Source organism: Urocitellus parryii, chromosome 6, assembly GCF_045843805.1.
Source record: "Urocitellus parryii isolate mUroPar1 chromosome 6, mUroPar1.hap1, whole genome shotgun sequence".
Taxonomy (NCBI): Eukaryota; Metazoa; Chordata; class Mammalia; order Rodentia; family Sciuridae; genus Urocitellus; species Urocitellus parryii.
Window position 1 is genome coordinate 133148074 of NC_135536.1, and position 21911 is coordinate 133169984.

General features: G+C 44.9%; 1 long non-coding RNA gene across 1 annotated transcript; it reads left to right on the forward strand.

The window, feature by feature from the left end:
• Positions 1 to 1954: 1954 nt before the first annotated feature.
• LOC113182342 (uncharacterized) lies at positions 1955 to 4045 on the forward strand. Its single transcript, XR_003300715.2, has 3 exons — positions 1955 to 2659; positions 3534 to 3616; positions 3961 to 4045. It is a non-coding gene; the product is annotated as an uncharacterized LOC113182342 (long non-coding RNA).
• Positions 4046 to 21911: the final 17866 nt, after the last annotated feature.

The window sequence follows — 21911 nt, forward strand, 5'->3', positions numbered from 1 at the left end:
GGGTGTAGGGCAGCAGGAGCAGGATGAGCGTCACCAGTGTCCACTGTCTAGAGGAATATGTGCCATGACAACCCCACTAGCCTCCTCTTCCCACCCTGGGAGGACCAAGAGCTCCCTGGACAAGGCCAGGACATACTTTATAGCACCCTGGAGTTTTTTGTGGTTTATTTTTATTTTATTTTATTTTATTTTTTTTGGTATTGGGGATTGAATCCAGAGGCACTTGGCCACTGAGCCACATCCCCAGCCCTATATTGTATTTTTATTTATTTAGAGACAGGGTCTTACTGAGTTGCTTATCGTCTTGCCATTGCTGAGGCTGGCTTTGAACTCTTCATCCTCCTGTCTCAGGCTCTGGAGCTGCTAGAATTACAGGTGTGCACAACTACACCAAGGTGCACCTTGGAGCTTAAGGCAAGACACCAATCAACATGGTAGCCCCAGTGCCCTTCCCTGTTTGGGATTTGAGAGTGAGAGTGAGAGTGAGAAGATTTGAGAAGATTTGAAGATTTGGTGGAGAGGACTGAGTTGGAGCCTAAACAATGGACTTTTGGCCTGCCCAGAGTGATTTTTGGGAGGCAAGGCAGCAAAATGTTTGCCTGCAGTTCAGGGGGAAAGAGGGAGAGAAAGAGATTGAGAGTGTATCAATAATCTGTAGAAAGGGAGGGAAACAGCTGGGTACAGGGGATCACGAGTTCAATGCCAGCCTCAGCAACTTAGCGAGGCCCTAAGGAATTTAGGGAGAACTTGTCTTGAAATAAAATATAAAAAAAGGATGTGGCTCAGCAGTTAACCACCTCTGGGTTCAATCCCTGGTACAAAAAAAAAAAAAAAAGGGGGGGGGGGAGTGAGACAAACAAAGACCATGATAAACCTGAGGAACTGGTTATGGGGATCCCAGTAAACCTATCTCAGAGGAGAGAATAATAGTGGGGGGATGTGTTGGGAATTCTTAGCAAAAATTAACCCCTCATATGCCAAGCGATTCCCCAGCAGACACTAGCTATAGGTGTCCTACACTGGTCTACCTGGAGATACAAAGGGCAAGGTTCAGAAGGGTTCTGAGTGCAGGAATTTCAGTGCCCAGGGATTTGTTCTTGTTTACCAACCCAGAAACTCTCTGGATCCTGTCCTTTTGGGGTTTTATAGCGGATTCATTACATAGGCATGATTGATTACATTATTGACTGTTGGTGCCCAACCCAACCTTTAGTCCCTCTAGGGTGTGGGGGGATTGAAAGTTCTACCTCTAACCACAGGGTTGGTTCAACCTCAGAGCCTTTGCACATACTGTTCCTTTCTGCCCAGAATGTTCTTCACACAAATAGCCCCATAGCCGATTCCTTCTTATTTGTTTTGCATCTCAAAAGTCTGTTCATAGGCTGGGAGTATAGATCAGGGGTGGAAAGTGTGACTAGTATGCATGAGGTCCTAGGTTCAATACTACAAACAAACAGACCAAAAAGTCAGCTCACAAGGTCTTCCCTGACCCCCTCCCCCTGCCACTCAGTGTAGAAGAGCCTTTCCTTTCTGCTCTATCCCCTCACCCTCTTTTATTTTCTTCTTTACAGATAGCCCTTTCTGAAGCGTAAGCGTCTATACTTGTATAGACAAGAGTCAGAGCCTGTAGAAAGGACTCCCCAGCCCTGACAATCCAACTGGGTAAGCTTCAGTCTGCACAGGATCACAATCCATTTGTGCCCAGAGTGAAGGAGCAGGCTGCGTTTGGTACACCCTGTGCCTGCCTCTGGCAGGAGGGCTAACTCAGCGTTCCTCCTCCCAGACCATTTCCACAGGCCCTTGGCCCCCCACCTCTGCAGGTCTGCGTGCCAAGAGGCAGCTGTGCCTGAGATTTTTGGCAACTGCTCTGCTTGCTGTGCCCTGGATTTGGGGGAGGGTGTGTCTAAACTCCAAGAGCTGTTTTTTTCTTTTCTGGATACCCCCTCCTGACTCCAACAAACAGACATAAACCTTCTCTTTCCCGAATCTCTGTTCTGTCCTCCCCTCCCCTCTCCTTCCCTTGCCTCCTCTCTCTCTTCCTTCCTTCTCTTCTTTTCTTTCTTTCTCTTCCTCTCCCTCTCTTCCTTTCTCTCTCCCCCTTCCTGTTCCTTTCTCTCTCCCTTTCCTCCTCCTCCCTTCTCTCTCTTTCCTTCCCTCCCTCTCCCTCCTTCTCTTCTTCTCCTCTTCCTTTCTTGTGCTGGGGATCTAACCCAGAGGCTCCTCCATGCTAGGCAAGTATTGCCCCACTGAGCTACATCCCGAGCCCTCGGGTCTGAATTATGGAAACAGGCAAATCTGGTTCAAAAGAAAAGGGCCAATGTTGCAATGAATTCCTACATCTACGCTGAATAGGGCAAAGCCAATTCCAAGGGCTCTTTCTTTTCTGGAAGGACATATTTTTTGTTTGACCAAGTACAGGTAGGCCTCAAGATATATATTTTTTTAGTTGTAATACCTTTATTTTATTTATTTATTTTCTTATGGTGCTGAGGATGGAACCCAGTGCCTCACACATGCTAGGCAAGTGCTGTACCACTGAGCCATGACCCCAGCTCCAAAGCTTCAAGAGATCTTGGGGTGCATCCCATGACATGGAAAACTTACTGCAAGTTCTGCTGTGCTCTGAGCACAACAACAGCCTGACTTCCTCATTCTGCAGGTGAGTCGTTCTGCGTGTCATGTGTTAGGAAGGAGAGCATGAGGAAGGCCGTGCACAAGCAAGGGAAGAAAGAAATCCAGGATGCCCTTGTGTGCTTCCTGTGGGCGGGGCATGGGGAGCTGCCTCCAGAACCCAGAGGGAGAGTGTCGCCCCCTGGTGGCAGAAGCAGCAAGTAAGGAAGGGGTAACCGGGCCCACAGATGACATGAAACCAGCATCCACCCACAAGTGGAAGGAAGCAGCTGCTGGGGCCATGACAGCTGCGGGCACTGTCCCACCGCACCTGCAATGCTTCCTACTTCAGTTGCTTCTGTGGCGCCCTCTGTCTACTGCAACTGGCTGTCCCACACCTCCGTCACCCCAGTCAGTCCCCCCTCACTTGTGGCCTCCTAGTTGAGAAAACAGAGGCCATCAGACCAGAAGCTTCTCAGCTCCCACCTCTCCAGGTGGGGAGGGGTGAGTTCTCAGGTGTGAAGCTGGGATCCCTTGTCACCCATGACACCAGCCACCTCTTACCATCACTGTTCTTTCTCTCTCCCTCCCTCCCTTCCTTCCTCTCTCTAGGGATCAAACCCAGGGGGGCTTTGTCACTAAACCACATCCCCCATCCTCCCCCTTTTAAAATTTTGGGGTCTTGCTGAATTGCTGAGGCTGTCCTCGAACTTGTGATCCTCCTGCTTCAGCTTCCCAAGTCACCGGGCTGCGGAGCCAGCCCCATCACGGTTCTTTCATTGGCATGCTCAGCCACCCACCCTCCGCCAGCTCCTTTCCACAGCATACTAATTTGTTAAGGACAGTTTAAGACAAAACAAAACTGAGACTCGAATCCCCAAAGGTCCCCATGTCTCTAGTATTTCCCATCTTCTCTTTCCTAGAAGAGATGTCTACCCTGGCCATCCCCAATGTGGTTGGGCTCCTGACTTCAACCTCCTGCTCCAGCCTCCATGAACTGGCAAAGGTCAGCAATTATTATTATTATTATTATTATTAGTATTAGTATTAGTATTAGTATTGGGGACTGAAGCCAGAGGTGCTCTAGCACTAAGCCACATCCCTGGCCCTTCTATTTTGGCGGTGGGGAAGTACTAGGGATTGAACTCAGGGGTACTTGACCAGTGAGCCACATCCCTAGCCCTATTTTGTATTTTATTTAGAGACAGGGTCTCACTGAGTTGCTTAGTGCCTCACTTTTGCTGAGGCTGGCTTTGAACTCTTGATCCTCCTGCTTCAGCCTCCACTGGGATTACAGGCAAGTACCACCGCACTTGCCCCTGACCCTTTTTATTTTTTGTTTTGAGACAGGGTCTCACTAAGTTGTCCAGGCAGGGCTGGAACTTGGGATCCACCCACCTCAGCCTCCTGAGTAACTAGGATCACAGACGTGAGACACAGTGTCTGGCCATCCATCGTCTCTTGATTGCACATCCATGGACAAGGAATCTACTCTGTAGCTTCCATCTCAGTCGTCCTTCTCTTCTTCTTGAGGTTCCTTTGGTGCGGGTGTGTGCAGGACCCCCAGCAATGATTCCTCTTCATACACACTCGCTCTTTGAGCAAGCTTCTCAGACCCACAGCTTCTACCACTGTCCCTATGCAGAGACTGTTGAGTGGCGGGCAGCATGCCAAAGAACGCCAAATAATTGCAAGCTGAGGAGACCACATAATGGAAGATGGTTGAGAGAAGAAGAAGAAAAAACCCCGATAATGATGTGTTTGGGTTCCACAGAAGTCAAGTCCTGGGTCCTTCATGTGACTATGGGCAAGTTAGCACCCTACCTAAGTCCTGGATCTCTCATCCACAGAACTGTGATAAGAATAGTTCCTACTTCATAGGGTTGTTATGAGGATTAAGTGGGATGTTTCTAGAGCAAGCAGCCAGTTCTCAGCATTATTACTGGCTCTTCTTATTTTCAGGGAGGCTGTGGAGAGAAGCGAAATGAACCAGGAAATGGTCATTTGTTCCTGGGACTTGAAACGCATGGGGCAGTGGGCTGGTGGAGTTTATCTGCTAACCCAGAACGCAGAGGTCTCAGGGCGGAGGGCAGGAGTACGCAGCCGGTTCCCAGGAGGCTGCCCTCCTTCTGCCCATGTGGATGACCTTGCAAACACCTGACAGGGTGAGTTCAGCAAACACGTGGTTGGCCACAGTGCCCTCCATGCATGCCTGTCCCTGGCATTCCTGAGATAGTCTGTCCTGCAGTGGAGGGGGTGGGGGTGCTGGTGGATTAGAATGTTAAACAGCTTGAAGCCAGGGGAGAAGTCCACCTTTTGTACCAGATATTTGTGTGTGTGTGGGGGGGGGGGGGGAGACAGACACAATCACTGGAGGAAAAAGCCTCGTCCTTAAGAAATACGTTGAGCTTGCCCTTCACACTTGTCCAGTTGCCAGGTCCTGAACTACACACAGCTGCTGTTTGTCTATGATTACAGGCCCTAAAAGTATCTGCGGTGGCTGGAGCCAGCTTGTCCAGTTCATGAGAGTCAATTATTAAGTTTTTAGGATTTTTTTTTTTGGGGGGGCAGGGGGTAGATGGTATGGGGGATTGAACCCAGGGGCACTCAACCACCGAGCCACATCCCCAACCCTTTTTATGTTTTATTTTAAGACAGGGTTTCACTAAGTTGCTTAAGGCCTAAATTGCTGAGTCTGGCTTTGAACTCTCCATCCTCCTGCCTCAGCCTCCTGAGCTGCTGGGATTACAGGTGTGTGCCACCATGCCCTGCTACATTTTCAAGAATTTCTAAAGGCAATTATTAAACACAGCTGCTGTGGTTCAAATGTACCCAATCAAAATTCAAGTTGACATTTAATTCCAACTGGAAGGTATTAAGCGATGAGACCACATGGACCTTTCAGAGGTGACTGGGCCAGGCATGGTGATAAACACCTGTAATCCCAGTGACTCAGGAGGCTGAAGCAGGCAGATCACAAGTTCGAGGCCAGCCTTAGTAATTTAGTGAGATCCTGTCTGAAAATTAAAAGGGTTGGAACTGTAGCTCAGTGATGGAACACTGACTTACCTAGCAAGTACTGGCTTCAAAGCCCAGTACTGCAAAAAATGAAACAAAGCCACTTTGGCTCTGTTGGATACTCCCTTCTCACTGTGTGGTGCCTTGTGATCCACAGAGTCCCCACCAGGTAGAAGGCCCTTACTAGGCCTGGCCCCTTGACCTTAGATCTCTCTCAACTTCCAGAACCATTAACAGAATGAAACTTCTTCTTCTTCTTCTTCTTCCCCCCCCCCCCCATACTGGGAATTGAATTCAAGGGTACTCTACCACTGAGCTACAATCCCAGTCCTTTTTAATTCTGATAGGGTTTTGCCTAATTGCCCAGGCTGTCTTTGAATTTGAGATCCTCCTGTCTCCTCCTCCTAAATTCCTGGGATTATAGGCATGTGCTACTGCATCTGGCTAAACCTTCTCTCTTTATAAATTATCAGGCGTCATGAATTTTGTTATAGCAACAAAAACTGGACTAAAACAACAGTTGTTATAAAAATTAAGCCAGGGCTTGGGATATAGCTCAGTTGGTAGAGTGCTTGCCTCCCATGCACAAGGTCCTGGGTTCAATCCCAGGACCATAAATAAATAAATAAATTAATTAAATAAAAATAATAAAATTTAAGCCAGGCGTGGTGACACACACCTGTAATCCCAGCGGCTCAGGAGGCTGAGGCAGGAAGATTTGGAGTCCAACGCCAGCCTCAGCAACTGCAAGGCACTAAGCAACTCAGTGAGACCTTGTCTCCAAATAAAATACAAAAAAAAAAAAAATAGGGCTGGAGATGTGGCTCAGTGTTTGAGTGCCCCTGAGTTCAATCCCCAATCCCCCACCCCCAAAATTAAATTATAGGTGTATTGGGCACAGTGGTGCACGCCTGTAATTCCAGTGATTTGGGAGGCTGAGGCAGGAGTATTACAAATTCGAGGCCAGCCTGGGCTATTTAGCAAGACCCTAAGAAGCCTACAGAGACCCTGACTCAAAATAAAACATAAAAAGGGCTAGGGATGTGGCTCAAAGGTAAAGCATCTCCTATGTTCAATAATTATTTTCTGACATTTTATAGTATCCATTCACCTGAGGATATTTGTATCTTCCTTATGCATGTGGTGGAAGTAGTATACTATTCTGTGTTCAGTGATGTTGGGTTTTTTTTTTTTTTGGTACCGGGGATCAGGGATTGAACTCAGGGGTACTCTACCACTGAGTCACATCCCCACATCTCACATCTCAATGAGCCACATCTCACTGAGTTTCTTAGTGTCTTGCAGTTGCTGAGGCTGGCTTTGAACTCTCAATTCTCCTGTCTTAGTCTCCCAAACCACTGGGATTACAGGAACAAGCCACCACACCGGAGCAGATGTTAGTAGTTTGAAGTTGGCCAGGGTAGAAGTATTTATGCCATAGAAATCAACAAACACTACAAAGCAATGCGTGTGTGCATGCACGTGCGCACACACACACACACACACACACACACAACCGCACCAAAGCTGGTCCTGAAATGTTCATTAGCACCTCATTGGACAATGTCTTTAGCCATTCCTCATGAGTTTCAGTATTCCCTAGTCCCCACTCCAGTGTCCACATGAGCTGCCTCAAATGTCCAGATCCCACTGGTCCTTCCCCATACCAGAGGTGAGAACAATGGTGGCCATTATGGATCACTTATCACTTGTCAAGTCCTTTCTCAGTGAAGTTCTTATTAAATCCTCACATTATCATGAGGCTGGCACTGGACTATTACTCTACTCTACCCATTTTACAGATCATAGAGTAAGCCCCACAGAGAAATTTATCCACTTTCCTTCAAGACAACCAGCTGGGACAAGGTTAAAAATCTCTGATAAAGAATAATATGAAAGTGGAGCTGGGGTTGTGGTTCAGTATAGAGCGCTTGCCTAGCATGTGCGAGGGACTAGGTTCTATTCTCAGCACTGAGTGTAAATAAATAAAGGTCCATTGATAAATAAAAAATATGAAAAATAAAAAAGCATAATCTGAAACTGGACACAGTGGTGCATGCTTGTAATCCTGGTGGTTTGGCAGGCTGAGGTACAAAGATCCTAAGTTCAAGGACAGCCTCAGAAGAAGAATCTGATTATTTGATCAGAGAATTAAGTGGTTCAGTTGCAGATCCTTTATGCAGCCAACCCTTACACCCCATGAGCTTTCAATGATCACAGGGCTTGGTTTGACTTTTTTTATTTTTTATTTTTTGCAATACTAGGGATTGTACCCAGGGCCTTCCACATGTTAGGAAAGTGCTGTATCACTGAGCTATACCCTCTGCCCACATAGGGCATTGTTAGAGATGGTTTATTGTTCTTAGTCACATACAATAAAACTGAGAAGTCATAAAATGTGATCTCCCTTTCCTAGGTCTTTAGGACATCTTAACAAATTACTAAGAGTGTTCCAGAGTGTTCTAGAGTTCATGACTCACTGTTTCAGTTGATGCAGCACTTATAAACCAATCAATTATTAATTAGGAATTGAGAGCCAGCTATGTAAAATAAACTCAGTTCAAAACCTGGCCACCTCCCATGAAAGCTAAAATCTGGAGAGTTTAAATTACTTGCCAAAGTTACGTAGCTTGTTAAGAGGGGAAGACAGGTTAGGCGCAGTAGGAGGATCATAAGTTCAAAGTCAGCCCTAGCAATGTATCAGGGTCCTAAGTAACTTAGTGAGACCCTGTCTCAAAGTAAAAAATAAAAATGGTTGGGGATGTGGTTCATTGATTAAGTGTCCCTGGGTTCAATCCCTAGTACCAAAAGAAGAGGGGCGGGAGATAAGATATTATCCAGGTTTGCTTGATTCCAGAGGCCCTGCTCCAGGGAGAGGCAATACATAGGATGTGCTATTAGGCAGCTTTTTAAAAAAAAAGACATCTTGGAAGGATGATGAGAATAAGATAGTCAAAGGAATAAAGCCTCAATTAATAGGAGGAAGCTTTCTTTCCTTTGAGATAGATTTGCACATCATGGGGAACACAGTAAATAATAAGTTTCAAAATTGCTTACAGAGTAAGTTTTCACTACAAACAACAACAACAACTAAGTATTAGAGATGATGGATATGTTAATTAGTTTGATTAAGTATTTGACTTTGTATTCATAAATCATAACATCACTCTGGATCCCATAAATACATGTAACTATAATTTTAAAATTGACAATTTGAAAATAAAAATACAGACAGGCATCTTGTAGAATATTTAATGGCAGATAAAAATGCCTATGGATATTAAGAAAAAAATAACTGTAGCCTGGCACGGTGGTGGATGCCAGTAATCCCAGCAACTTGGTAAACTGAGGTAGGAGGATCTTGAGTTCAAAGCCATCCTCAGCAACTTAATGAAGACTTAAGCAACTTAGGTAGACCCTGTCTCTAAATTAAAAAAAAAAAAAATTAAAAAGGGTTGGGGATGTAGCTCAGTGGTTCACTGTCCCTGGGTTCAATCTCTGGTACCACATTAAAAAAAAAAAAAAAAAGGTCAGTGAATTCAACTTTATATTAAAGTTAAGAGGTTTTAGCCAGGTATTGTGGCACATACGTGAAATCCCAGTGGTCCAGGAGGCTGAGGCAGGAGGGATTGAGGCCAGCCTTAGCAATTTAGCCAAACCTTGTCTCAAAATAAAAAATTTAAAAAAGGCTGGAGCTATGACTGACTGGTAAGCATCTCTGGTTCATTCCCCAGCACCAAAAAAAAAAAAAAAAAAAAAAAAGAAAAGAAAAGAATAAAATGGAGGGGGAACATAGCTCATCAGTAGAGTACCCGTGGGTGCAATCCTTAACACTGCAGAAAAATAGTAAATAAATAAATATATATATATAAATAAAATAAAACTAAGAGCTTTTGTGGGCTGGGGATGTAGCTCAGTGGTAGAACTCTTGCCTAGCATGTGTGAGATCCTGGGTTCAATCTCCTATGTTTCTCTCTCTCTCTCTCTCTCTCTCTCTCTCTCTCTCTCTCTCTCTCACACATACACACACACACACACACACACACACACACACACACACCACATAGTTTTTATACATCATACATCAAAAGACATTTTAAGAGAATGAGAGCAGTCAAGCCACTGAGTAGGAGAAGATATTCGAAATACATCTATCCAGCCGGGCCTGGTGGCACATGCCTGTAATCCCAGTAACTCTGGAGACTGGGGCAGCCTCAGCACTTTAGAGAAATTCTGTCTCAAAATAAAAAATAGAGCCATGCACAGTGGCACACGCCTGTAAATCCCAGTGGCTAGGGAGGCCTAAGCAGGAAGATGACAGTTCAAAGCCAGTCTTAGCAATTTAGTGAGGCCCTGAGCAACTCAGTGAGACCCTGTTTCTAAATAAAATACAAAATAGGACTGGGGATGTGGCTCAGTGGTTGAGTGCCCCTTAGTTCAATCCTGGGTACCCCCCAAAAAAAAACATAAATAAATAAAGCTGGGGATGTAGCTCTGCGTTAGAATATCCCTAGGTTCCATCCCCAGTGGGGGATAGGGTGGGGGAGGAAAAAAAAAGAAATACACATATCCAAAAGATGGAATTATATCAGAATGCTTATCAAACTCTTAAAAAAAAATCACAAACAGGCCATGGTAAGACTTGAAATGGGCACTTCACAAAAGAGAATATCCAAATGGCTAATAAGCGTATGAAAAGAGTCTCAATTTCATTAGTTTCCAAGGAAATGCAATTAAAAATCACAATGAGACACCACTGTCCCCACCAGAATGACTAAAATCTAAAAGAATGACAATGCCAACTGTTGGCCAAGAAGTAGAAAAATCGAAACTCTCATGCATTGCTGGTGGAATATAAATTACCACTTTGGAAAAATTTTGGCAGTTTCTATTAAAGCAGAACAGCTGCTAGGCACCGTGGTGCAGCCTGTAATGTCCTATTGGGGAAGCTGAGGCAGGAGAATCACAGGTTTGAAGCCAGCCTGGACTACTTAGCAAGACCCTGACTCAAAATAAAGCATCAATAGGGCTGGAGATGTAGCTCAGTGATAGAGTGACCTGGGTTCAACCCCCAGTACTGAAACAAAACACTTAACACTTATATATGTACCTATGACCAAGTAATTTACTCCTAACTAATAGAAACAGAACTTCATACCTCTATGCAAGAATATTCACAGAAACATTATTAGTAATAGCTGAAGACTGGCAGTTTTAAATACTACTTTGACCATGACTTATCACAGGAGGCCAGGTGTGGGACTTTCCACTTACAGCCTCATGTCAGTGCTCAAAAAGTTTCAGATTTTGGATGAATTTCAGACCTCCGATTTTCTATTAGGGATGTTCAATCCATAGTAGAAATAAATCATGGCTGTTTCATAAAAGTGGCTTTTGTTGTTTGGTTTTGTCATTGAATCCATGGCCTCATACATGCTTAGCAAGTGCTCTTCCCCTGAGCCACACTCTCAGCCCTTCAAGCCCTTTCATAAGGGCACTAATCCTAGAGGTGAGGGCTCAACCCTTTATGACTTAATTGCCTCTTAAGACTGTCACGTTGGTGATTAAGTTTCAATATATGAATTTTGGGGGACATTTCAATCACAGCAGCAAGGGTAAAATATTTTGAGAGAAAAACTTAAATACAGACTTTTGTTGAAAGACCTGTTCAGTTATTAGGAAACTGAGTCCAGGAGGTAGGAGTGGAATTCAAGACACGATGCTGAATAAATAAATTGCAACCAAGAGTGGGGTCGAATGTCTGTAATCACAGCAACCCGGGAGGCTGAGGCAGGAGGATCACAAGTTTGAGACAAGTCTCAGCAATTTAGCAAGGCCCTAAGCAACTTAAAAAGTTCCTGTCTCAACATTTTAAAAAAAGAAAGAAACTAGCAAAAATGTCTATTAATGTAGCAGTAGGAAAAAAAAAAAAAAAGGAGGGAAGCTTCAAAATCCCAGGAAACTAAAATACTATGGGATAATAACATGGAGGTAAGGGAGGAGAACTGGGGAAAAATCATCTAATTTTCTGTCTGTTTTTTGAGTACTCAGTATTGGACCTGGGGGCACTGTGCCACTGAGTTACATCTCCAGCCCTTTGTATTTTGAGAAAGGGTCTCACTAAGTTGCTGAGGCTGGCCTCAAACTTGTGATCCTCTTGCCTCAGCCTCCAGAGTAGCTGGGATTACAGGTGTGCACCATCATAACTGACTAATTTTTTTAAGAGTCTTTTTTTTTTTTTTTTAGAGAGAGAGAGAACTTTTAAAATATTTATTGTTTAGTATCCCGTGGACACAACATCTTTATTTTATTTGTATGTGGTTCTGAGGATCGAACCCAGCGCCATGCATGCCAGGCGAGCTCACTACCGCTTGAGCCACATCCCCAGCCCCTGACTAATTTTTGTATTTTTAAGAAGGATGAATAAAATAATCAGTTTGCTGGGGATGTAACTTGGTAGTAAAGTGCTTTGCCTAGCATGTTCAAAACCCTGGGTTAGATTCCCAGCACTGAGGGGAAAATGCATTTTAAGCTTTGTAAGGTGATATTACAAATTTAATTTCTAAATATATACAAATAGAATGCATACTTTCCAAGCCAGTGAGTAGGTGTGTTAGTCATCTTTTTGTTGCTATGACAAATATCTGAGATAAACAACTTAAAAGGAGGAAAGGTTTGTTTTGGCTCATGGTTTCATAGGTTTCAGTCCATGGGCCACATGGCTTTGGGCCTGTGGCAGCACAGTATGTCATGGTGGGAGCCCAGGTTGGAGGAGGTCTTCCACCTCAGGATGGCCAAGAAGTGAGAGAGGAAGGGGGAATTTCCTCTTCATGGCCATGCCCTCAACGGGCTAACTTCCTTCACTGGGTTCCATCTCTTAAAGGCTCCTCTACCTTCCAATGTGCCACAGGCAACCAAACTTTTAATATATGCATTTTTGAAGATCAATTCAGATTCAAATATTGGGTTGGGTAGGCATGATGGTGCAAGATCTGTGATCCCATTGACTCTGGAGGCTGAGGCAGGAGGATCTTAATTTCCAGGCTAGTCCGGACAACTTAGCAAGACCTCAAAATAAAACATAAAAGATGCTGACGATGTAGCTCAGTGGTTGAGCACCCCTGGGTTCCATCTTCAGTACTGAACAAAAATAAATTAAAAGTTGTATCTGTACTGAACAGGTATAGGCTTTTTTCTTGTGATTATTCCTTAAAGAATATTGTATAACAACAATTTATATGCCATTTATATTTTATTGAGTATTATAAATGATCTCAGAATGATTTAAAGTATATGGGAGGGCTGGGGATGTGGCTCAAGCGGTAGCGCCCTCGCCTGGCATGCGTGCGGCCCGGGTTCGAGCCTCAGCACCACATACCAACAAAGATGTTGTGTCCGCCGAGAACTAAAAAATAAATATTAAAAGTTCTCTCTCTCTCTCTCTCTCTCTCCCCTCTCTCAATCTCTCTTTAAAAAAAAAATAAAGTATATGGGAGGTTATGTGCAGATTATATGCAAACATTGATCCATTTACATAAAGGATTTAAGCATTCATGAATTTTAATATCCTGGGTGTTGGTGAGGGTGGGGTCCTGGAACCAATACCCCAATAGATACGGAGAGATGACTGTATCTGGCAAATATCAAGTCAGAATAACTGTGGTTTCTCTATCAGTTATTTTTTAAGTTAAAATGGTATTCTATGAAGAAAACTCACGACTCCAGTCAGCCCAAGTGCATTTCCAGGGCACAATCATCTTTCTTTTTTCTTTTCTTTTCTTTTTTTTTTTAAAGAGAGAGAGAGAGGGGCTGGAGATGTGGCTCAGCGGTAGCGCGCTCGTCTGGCATGCGTGCGGCCCGGGTTCGATCCTCAGCACCACATACCAACAAAGATGTTGTGTCCGCCGAGAACTAAAAAATAAATAATAAAAATCCTCTCTCTCTCTCCTTTCTCACTCTCTCTTTAAAAAAAATAAATAAATAAATATATCCTTAAAAAAAAAATAAAGAGAGAGAGAGAGAATTTTTTTTAATATTTATTTTTTAGTTCTCGGCGGACACAACATCTTTGTTTGTATGTGGTGCTGAGGATCTAACCTGGGCCGCACGCATGCCAGGCGAGCACGCTACCGCTTGAGCCACATCCCCAGCCCGCACAATCATCTTTCTTACTGTGGTCTGTAGCACAAGATTTTTATTTTGTTTTTGTTTATCTTTTAATTTTTTATTTGTGGAGGGTTCTTACCCCAAATTTTTTTTAAAAAAATTTATTTTGAGATTAAATAAAGTTGACATCACTAAGTTGCTTAGGTAAGCCTCATGAAATTTCTGCATCTGGCCTCAAATTTGCAATCTTTCTGCCTCAGCCTCCCGAGCCAATGGGATTACCTGAATATACCACTGTGCCTGGATTGGGTGTGTGGGTGTGTGTGTGTGTGTGGGGGGGTACCGGGGGTTGAACACATGAGTATTTAACCACAGAACTACATCCCCAGGCCTTTTTTACACTTTATTTAAAGAAAGAGTCTCCCTGAGCCTTAGAACTTTTCTGCTGAGGCTGGCTTTGAACTTGTGATCTTCCTGCCTCAGCCTCTCAAGCTGCTGGGATTACAGGGGTACCACACCATGTGTGCCTGGATTAAGTGAATTTTTAAATACAGCTGTATTTGAATAAGAATTCTGTACAAATAAAACATATACTTTAACACAAGAGCGCAAGAAAATAATATTTTATTTATAAGTTTTCTTTATTTTTTGATACTGGGGATTGAACCCAGGAGCGCTTTACCACTGAGTCAATCGACAGTCCTTTTTATTTCTTGAGACAGGGTCTAAGTTGCTTAGGGCCTCACTAAATTGCTTAAGCTGGCCTTGAACTTGTGATCCTCCTGCCTCAGCCTTCCACGTGGCATGTGTCACTGTATCTTGCAAGACTTAATAAGATTATTAATTGCTATTGCTTTATTAAAGATATTTTACCTAAAATAGGGTTTAAAACAACTGGGAGTGCACGGTGATGAGCAATGAAATCCTACTAACATAGTTTGGTGCCTCCGCATGATTCCTGTTAAGGCATCAGTTTTCGCGCCTTTGCTTTTGCACCATCTTTACAAACGTGAACACAATGAAAAAGTAAAGTGATGTCTTAGCATTGTTATGAAGACAGTTTCGTTAGTTGGATACCAAGGGTCTCAGGGCCGTGCATTGAGAACCGTGGCTCTGGGTTGCAGGACCTCGTCCTAATCTCCACCTAATTCGTATTTTGTTGTCTTTCATCCTCTGGGTCCCTCTGGTTCCTGTGTGAGAAGTGGCTTTCCGCTGCCAGCAGCCCCAGCTGTGGGCGTGGCCAGTCTCAGGCAGCAGCCGGGTTTTTGTTTTCTGGTGGCAATTGCCCGGTGGCAGGGCCCCTCACCCTCCTTTCCCCTACCTCACTTCCTCTTCCCCTCCCCCAACGCCTTTAATTCTTTCCTCCTCCCAGGGGTGGACAAAACGCCAAGGTAAAACCTTAACTGAAAGACGTGGCCAGCCAGGCTCAGTGGCATTCGCCTGTCATCCCAGCCATTCAGGAGTTTGAGTCAGGAGAATGTTTGAGGACAGCCTCAGGGATTTGGATACCCTCAGCCACTTAGCCAGACCCTGTCTCAAAATAAAAATAAAAGGGCTGGGATGTGGTTCAGTGGTAGAGTGCCCTGGGTTCAATCCCCAGTACCAAATACATAAATAAATAAATGAACAGCAGAGTGAATTGTGCTGAGCACTCTGTACAGCACCATAATTAGTGTCCTTTTTTATTTTATTTTATTTTTTTTAACCAGAGATTAAACCTAGGAGCACTTTGTCACTGAGCCACATTCTCAGCTCTTTTTATTTTTTATTTTGAAATAGGGTCTGGTTAAGTTGCTTAGGGTCCTTCTGAGTTGCTGAGGCTGGCTTGCACTCCTGATCCTCCTGTCTCAGCCTCCAGGGTGGCTGAGATTATAGGCCTGTACCACCCCATTTATTTTTGAAAGAAATTTGTTTTGTCAGGTGTGTTAGCCCAAGCCTGTAATCCCAGCTACTCTGGAGGCTGAGACAGGAGGATGGCAAGTTGGAGGACAGCCTTGGCAATTTAGTGAGATCTTGTCTCAAAATAAAAAATAAAAAAGGGTTCAATCCCTGGTGCTATAATAAATAAATACGATGAAGCAAGCAAGCAAGCAATTTTCTATTTTCATTTAATATATCACAGAATATCCTTCTATCTATCTATCTATCGGTACTGGGGATTGAACTCAGGGGTACTTGACCACTGAGCCACATCCCCAGCCCTATTTTGTATTTTATTTAGACACAGGGTCTCACTGAGTTGCTTAGTGCCTCGCCTTTGCTGAGGATTTGAACTTGCAATCCTCCTGCCTCTGCCTCTGGAGCCTCTAGGATTACAGGCATGTGCCACTGTGCCCACCTGGTTAGCCTTTATTTGCGTTAGGTGCTGTTATTATTCTCATTTTCCAGATGAGGAAATTGAGGCTCAGAGAGGTTAGGTGATAGTCAGGCAATGAGACCCTTAATCATACAAATTACTCCTGCAAATTGGGAGAAACCTTTATGGTCTGGGAGTCTGCTACAACATAATAATATCACATATGGTTCTTTTTCTTTTCTTTCCTTTTCTTTGCAGTGCTGGGGACTTGAACCCAAGGTCTCACACATGACAGGCAAGCACTCTACCATTGAGCTATATCTTCAGTCCCACATCTGTTTCTTTTTAATGGCTTTCAATTATTTCCCCTTGTTCAGATTCTGGCTCTCTGTTTTTGTTTTTGTGTTTTTAATTGTTTTGTAATTGTAGATGGACAGAATGCCTTTATTTTATTTGTTTATTATTATGTGGTGCTAAGGATAGAACATAGTGCCTCACACATGCTAGGCAAGTGCTCTGCCACTGAGCTACAGCCCAGCCCTGGCTCTCTGTTTTATTAGGACTTTTTAGGATTATAAATGCAACAGAGAGAAAATTTTGGTAAATTAAATAGTATGTCAAGGGCTAGGGTTGTGACTCAGTGGTAAAGCGCTCGCCTGACATCCACGAGGCACTGGGTTCAATCCTCAGCACCACATAAAAGTAAATAAAGGTATTGTGTGTATATGTGTATATATATCTTTATATATATCTATATCTATATCTATATCTATATCTATATCTATATATCTATATATCTATATAGATAGATAGATAGATAGATAGATAGATATAGTTGTAGGTGGACACATTATCACAAAATACAAAATCTTCCAAATATGCTTTGGAGCATATTATCACCCATTTGACAAAATAAATCAAGGTAGTGGGCTGGGGAGATAGCTCAGTGGTGGAGAGCACTGGCCTAACATGTGCTGGGCCCTGGGTTCAATCCCCAGCATCTCTCTCTCTCTCTCTCTCTCTCTCTCTCTCTCTCTCTGTGGGGGGTGTGTGGGTGTGACACACACACCCCCCACACCCCCACATCACTGTAGTGTTTTGTACTTCTACTGAGGGCCTGGGGTGGGGGTCAGATACCTTATAGGATAACTCAGGTAAATAAATGCTGTGTCACCTCCCTACCTCTCACCCCCAGTGCATACTTGAGAAGGTAGGCTAGGATTTGTTCACTGTGTTAGTCAGTAATGGCTGCTAGAACAAAAATATCATAACCCAATGGTTTAACAGAATCTTTTCTTCTCTGTCCCCTACCCCCTTCTGAAATCTGAGAAATCCAAGTTAAAGATGCAGCAGGAGTCCATCCTGATGAGGATACTCTCCTTAGTTATATAACCTTACATGAGAGGGATCCACTGCCTCATGTCTCTTCTTACAAGGGCACTTAGTCTCATTCATGAGGGTTCTACCCTCCAAAGACACTGTCTCTAAATACTATCATATGCTGGGTGCAGTGGTGCATGCCTGTAATCTCAGTGGCTTGGGAGGCTGAGGCAGGAGGATTGCAAGTTCAAAGCCAGCCTCTGCAATCTAGGGAGGGCCTAAGCAACTCAGTGAGACCCTGTCTCTAAATGAAATACAAAAAGGGGCTGAGGATATGGCTTGGTGGTTAAGCATCCCTAGGTTCAATCCTCAGTACCAAATACATACACACATATCAACATCTTGGAGATCTGGGTACTTCTTGTGAATTGTGTGTGTTGGCAGTTTTTGTGGGAGGGGAAACAGTTCACTTGGTGGAAGGAATGGATGGTGCAAAGGCACAGGGGCAGGACCTGTTTGGGAAAAGGGTAGGGTTAGGGTTCTTGGGCAGAGGAATGAGCAGAAGAGAAGAGTGGCAAGAGGTGGAGGCCACGAATGGCCTAAGCTATCCAGGTTCATCATATTAGTCAGTGGGAAGCTACTGCAGGCATTTGAGCTGCAGGCATTTGACTGCTCAGGGCTTACGCACAAAGGTGCTGGAAGCAGTGCTCCGGCAGACTGGGTGGGGGAGAGGGCACAGGCTGCTGGCAGGGAATCAGCATAGAGATGACCATAAATAGCTCTGCTATCAACACCTCCCCCACAACCCTCTCCTCCTCCTCCTCCTCCTCCTATTTTCCAATTTCTAATAATGGCTTTGCCGTTCTTCCAGCCCCTGGGATGGAAGTCTGAGTCACTCTGAGTCCTCCCCCTGCCATGCCCGCTTCCAAGCAGCTGCAGTTCCTGCCCATTTCGTCTCCTCCACACACTGCTGCAGCTTTTCCCCTACAGGTCCTGCCAGGGTGCTGTGTCAGGCTACAGGACTAGCTAAGGGACTCTGGTTCCCCTTCCCCAGGCCTGATCCCTGCCTCCCAACATTCCCTCACTACTGTTGACAGGGATGACCCTCTGCTTACCAAATACCGCCCCCTCCCCAAACTAATGCCCTGGAGTGAGGGCTGGATGAAGTTTGGGTCGCTCTGCCAGCCTACCCATCCAGCCTCTTCCCAGATATCCTGGAAGAGCCAGCTTGATGAATGCCCCCTCCCTGCACCATACACTTTCCACCATCTGTCCCAGCAGAACTAATGCTGTCTTTGCAGATGCCAAACATGACATATGAACTCCCCTTGGAACAGCTTCTTCCTCTCCCTGGACTGCATATATGTTTGTCTGGCTCTGAAAGGGCTGGGACTGAGTGATAGGCATTTTTGTGCTTCTACAGGGAACTTGTGTATGACGTAGACTTAATAATGAAATACAGTATGATTAAAAATATAGAAATATAGTCTGATCTCAGACTACAGGATCTAAGCCCCTTTTCTTTAAATACCATCTTTCTCTTTAGTGTTTTACTGTTTTTCAGGGCCAGTAGTTACCACACGAGCACAATAAATAAGATTTTGGTCTCTTTCTTTTTGTCCTTAAGAGTAATAGACTATGAGCCAGGACCATGGTTTGAATTGGAATTCAGCTACATCCCAGCTGTGTGATTTTAACCAAGTGACCAGACTTTCTGATTCAGTGGAGCTGACACCAGCTGCCTTACCAAACAGGCACTATATAGGGAAAGCTGGCCCAGAGCTGGAGAGCTGGGAGGAAGGCAGGGAGGGGCAGTTTAAGATTTTGGCTCTTTGGCTGGGGGTGCAGCTCAGTGGTACAGTGCCTGCATAGGACGTGTAAAATCATGGGTTCAATCCATAGCACCACTGAATAAATAAATAAAAATTAAAAGATTGTCTCAATTGCCCCCAGCTACCGCTATGTTTTGAAGGACACAAGAGCTCCCACCCTGATCCCTAAGCAGGTAGAGAACAGACTCAGGAACTCACTGAGGCTTTCCAGGCCTCTGAGATCCCAGACCACCACATGGAGGAAGAGACAGGCTCCTGTGTGTGGGAAGCAATTTCTTTACCACCCTTTCAGTGGTGTCAGTATGGGTTATTGATAACTGAATTTGACTTGTAATGCCAGATTCATGGGACCCCAATAGACCTCCAGGAGCAGACTCCGATGCAATCACATAAGAGTCTTTATTGCAAGCTCGAGCCTGGACTCACAACCGTTCCCTATGCAGCGGTCCCAGGGAGTGAGTCCCAGTCTTTTGTCTAGTGATATTTTATAGGTTTTTTGGGGATACTTTATGCGTCACAACATCACACAGCAAACCATTCCATACCTCGGGAAAATCAAACAACTCTTAACATCGATTAGCACATTCACTGGTGGGAACAAGTTGGGTAGGGGTGATTGGTTGTACAAAAGAGGGATTCCTTTGAACTGATTGGTTTAAGCCATGAGGGATGTATGTGCTAAACTACATGGTTTTCCAACATGTTATCAACCACCATAAACTACTGGGGGGTCATCTGGCATCCCAGGTATTGTCCCTGTCTTATGCTGATTGGAGGTTGCTAGGGGGGGGTTGCTATGGGTCCTCACCTAGCCTAACTGAGTCAGGGACACCTGGCACCTCAGATCTCTCCTGTTATTTGCAGACAAACAACTCAGCAGGGTGGGTATGTGCCTAGGAGTGCTCTGTGGGTTTTTTCCAAGGACAAGGGTCACGTCCCCTTCCTTAGGACAGGCCTCGAGGTAGAAGCTGTCACATCAGTTTCTCAGACTGTTTGGACCAGAAGGCTCCTCAGAGGGGTCCATTCTCCAACCTCATAGATACAGTCACTGAGATCTGGGTACCTGATAATACCAGTTTGGTAAGAAAGCCAAATGCTGTCTTGGTATCTTCTAGTATGTGTGTGTATATGTGTGTGTGTGTGTGTGTGTGTGTGTGTGTCTTTCTTTTTTCTTTTTTTTTTTTTGGTAGCAGGAATTGAACCAAGGGCACTTAACCACTGAGCCACATCCTCAGCTCTTTTTTATATTTTATTTTGAGACAGGGCCTCTCTAAGTTGCTGAGGCTGCCTTTGAACTCACAGTCCTCCTGCCTCAGCCTCCAGAGCAACTGGGATTACAGGTGTGCACCACCATGCCCGGCTTACATGTGTGTGTATATGTGTATGTTTTAAATTCATTTTCAGTGTTAGATATTAAAGCCAGGAGTGCTCTACCATTAAGCCATATTCTTAGCCCTTTTTTATTTAGAGATAGGTTCTCACTAAATTGCTGAGGCTGGCCTCAAACTTGTGATCCTTTTGCCTCAACCTCCTGAGTCACTGCCATTACAGACACGTGTTGCCAAGCTGGCTTATACTAGTGTTTTGAGCAAGAGAATTGAGAACAGAGTGAAAGGGATAATATGTTGTTTTGGGACACCCTGGTCCAAGATCAGGCCTTTGACTGTAGTCTTAGACTTTGGGGAGGCCCCAAAACAGCCTCCACTTGGGCCCAGTCTATTGGACTAGGGCCAAAGCAGTAGCCTGCCAGGCTGGGACTAGGTGAGGAAAGCTTTGAAGTGGAGTTCAAGGTCACCTTCCTGGGCCAGTTCCATCTGGCAATGTTGAGAGGCTGTGGAGAGAACCCTGAACAGAGGGCAGAAAGATCGCTCCTTTTTGGAGTAAACTGATGTGACTGGGAAAGGGGGCTGATATGACATTTTTCTAAATAAAACTCAGTCCTTAGTTTTAGTCTCATTTCAAGAAAATGGGTGAAGAGAGAGAGGGTTTGGTTGTCTGTGGCAGAATCCATCACATGCATACAGGGTAAAATCAAACTGTCGGGTTGGATGTAGCTCAGAGGTGGAGCTCTTGCCTAGCCTGCTTGAGGCCCTGGGTTCAATTCTGCCTGGGGCTGCAGAGCTAACACTTGGAATAAGTAGTTGTTGAGCACAGGGGAGCGCCCCAAGCTTTTTACTACATAATTTCACCCACGTCTTCTGGCAGCCTTGTTATTATTATATCCCGTTCAGCACAGGGGAAAACAGACTGGCTATGCTAAGGGACTTGGGGGACTGGAGTCTGACCTAGTGAGGAGAAAAGGGATTTCAACTCTCGATCCTAGATAATCTATGCAACCAGCTGGATCTGAGAAACTCGAGGTTTCTTAGTCTTGGGTCACTAATGCGGAACCCGCACTTGGTTAATGCCCATCGGGGTTCAGCCCTTCAAATGCAAAGGACACAGGGGTTAAGGCGATGTTTGGGCAGTTGACACTCAGGTTCAGTGGGGCATCCTGGAGCAGTCAGCCCCTCGCCGGTTCAAGTGAGTCTCTCAACCTCTGGATCCCGCGGAGCTGGGTAAGCCGCAGCGCCCAAGATGCGCGGGCTCAGCACTCTGGCCCGCAGGCTCTGGAAAGGCCCTAAGAAGGGTCCGACGGGGCCGGGCCCTGGCCCCGCCCCCTCCCGGCGAGGCCCAATGGGGCGGCGGGCCCTAGCAGTCCCGCCCCGGTTGTGTCCTGGCTGCCAGCG